Source organism: Geospiza fortis, unplaced genomic scaffold, assembly GCF_000277835.1.
Source record: "Geospiza fortis unplaced genomic scaffold, GeoFor_1.0 scaffold409, whole genome shotgun sequence".
Classification (NCBI taxonomy): Eukaryota; Metazoa; Chordata; class Aves; order Passeriformes; family Thraupidae; genus Geospiza; species Geospiza fortis.
In genome coordinates this window covers 666,856-669,207 of record NW_005054553.1, presented here as the reverse complement: position 1 = coordinate 669,207, position 2,352 = coordinate 666,856, and the positions used below count along the sequence as shown (strand labels likewise).

The window sequence follows — 2,352 nt, the reverse complement described above, 5'->3', positions numbered from 1 at the left end:
CTGTCCATGGTAAAAAACCTATTTAGAAATCAAAGGTGCAGTTGTTAATGACAGCACATTCATTTGCTTATGACTGTGCTCAGAACAGAGTAAAACATCACATAATTAGGCATAAATAGCATTATGCATAAATAACATTTTCCATCCATCATTTCTAAATCATGACTAAAGTATTTATAAACTTTACCATCAAGTTTTACCAAAGTCCTCCTGACAGTCATTATATAATGTATTGAATGCCAAGCAGCATAAAATACCACCAAAAAAAAAAAAAAGAGAGAGAGAAATGTTTTTGAATCAGAATTCCTCTATTCCTCACAGATCCATTATTCATCTCCACTAGATTAGTCACACTGCTCATACAAGCCAAGGACCACTGAGAAAACAAATCTCTGAGCAGAACTTTGAAAAAGTAAATAAAAATACTCACATTGACTTTTTAGAATGTTCAAAGGATTTCAGACAGATAGAGTAAAAATGATCCAGTGTGTGCTTTTCCCACTAGGTTTTTTCCAGTTTCTCCAGCCAAGAAGCTTCCTCTCCCTGATTGATACACTCCCTCTCCTATTCCCAGCTTTTGCCTTTTAAACTATCTCCCATACTTGTAAGAAATATGGTTTGCAGCTTGTATTAGCAGCAGCAAATGTTTGGTCACGAAACTTTGGGTGTCATAATTAATACCAATTATCAGAGCCCTATGAAAATACTTTCAGAAAATTCATTGAATTCCAGCTCCGGTTGTGGAGGGGGGGAAAAAAAATGAAGTTGACCTTAACAAAACAACTTTATTCTCCTTAGAAAACTGAAATTGAAAACCTGACCCGAACATGAGCACTGAGAGTTTTTAACTTGGGCATATTTTTTGCAAATATCATCCATTTGGATCAGTCCATCAAGCCTGACAGCTCCTGCAGAGTTGCATGCCTGCGTTGTCACTGCACAGCGCACACAGCGTGCACCCCCTCCTGCAGCAAGGACAGCAAATAAAACCCCCACATTTACAAGTTTGAAGGGTGAAAAAAAAAAAAGACCCCACAGCCCTTATTTCATTTTTAAACAGCCGTATTTTTTCTGGATAGGAGCTTTTGACAACCCCCCCACCAAATGCTGTCTGAGCAACAAGAAAGAGCCTGGAGATTTCCTTCCCTCCACCCTGATTAGAAATGGGATCCATGCCCCAGCTGGATATTTCCAGTTCATGCCCAGTAGAAATAATTTTCTGTCCTATTGCCAAACGTGTCCCATGTGGCCAGCAAAGGTTGGACAATAGCAGCAATACAGCTTCCAGAAAGGAGCTGAAAACGATCCCCTGCAGCCGGAGGCCTCCATTCTGCATAGTTTCATCATTCCAGCACCGAGATTCCACTTCCTTTTTTTGCCCTTTCAAGTATTCAGCTCGAATCCATCCTCCTGCCGATGTTTATGGCTCCCACCTTGTCTGAAGGGACATGGCACCCTAGAAGGTCGATCCCAAAATCTTCCACTTCGCCAGTAATCCTCAGGCGCACCAGTAACCCCACTGAATATCAATGTGGGACGGCGGTGCCGGGGCAAGTTAAACAAATCCCGGGGAATCTGTTTTATTAGCATTTATAGGATTTGCGTGTGTGAGCGGCCGTGTGTGTACAGCCACGCTTGGGAGCGGTAGTTACAGGGGAAAAAAATCCGGGGGATTCCTCCGGGGACGATCAGCGCCGCTGCTCCTCGGGCTGCGAGCGGTGCTGATGGTGCAGACTGGAAATGTTCAAACATCTGACGGTGTTTTCTTTCCTGTGGAACTTGGTGGGATTTCTCACAGTTAATACTTCAGCTAAGCACATCGGACTAAAGTTAAGCCCCGCTCTGTGCTCGGCTCCGCAGCCCCAAATTTCCTCCCCCAACCTCCACCGAGGGGAAAAAAAAAGCAGAACTCCACCAACACCAAAATCGCGGCGCTGCCAAGTTTTTTGGGGGCTAAAGTGGCACTTTTAGGGACACTTTCAGAGGATGGCAGCCCCCGTCCTGCTGCCTGTCCCTGGAAACAGCGGCCCTGGGAATTCCTTGGGATCCCGGGAGGGGCAGGGATGGGAAGGGAGCGGTGCCGGGGGTGCCGCCCCCACGCCCGAAAGATGCGGAATTATCCCAAAAAAAGGTGTTGGACCCCCTCCCTTGGGGGCTCGGGCTTGTCCCCGAGGCCACCCAGACACGGGGCACCCACCCGCGCAAGGGAGATGCCAAAAGAGTTTGGTTTGGGGTGGATGGGGGAAAAGAGTTTGGTTTGGGGTGGATGGGGTTGTTCTCACCTCTCGTTTTCCTCTCTGTTTTCCGTCTCCAGTTGAAAAAACCCTGTTAAGGAAAAAAAAAAAAGGAAAA

At 46.0% G+C, this 2,352-nt stretch overlaps 1 long non-coding RNA gene across 1 annotated transcript in view; it reads right to left on the bottom strand.

Moving 5' to 3' along the window:
• Positions 1 to 1,179: 1,179 nt before the first annotated feature.
• The window catches only part of LOC115948842, a 1,910-nt gene continuing 737 nt past the window's right edge, over positions 1,180 to 2,352 (bottom strand). The window contains exons 2-3 of the long non-coding RNA XR_004082609.1: positions 2,283 to 2,325; positions 1,180 to 1,778 (exon numbers count right to left, since the gene is read on the bottom strand). This is a non-coding gene — a long non-coding RNA (uncharacterized LOC115948842). The remainder of the gene's footprint in view (positions 1,779 to 2,282; positions 2,326 to 2,352) is intronic.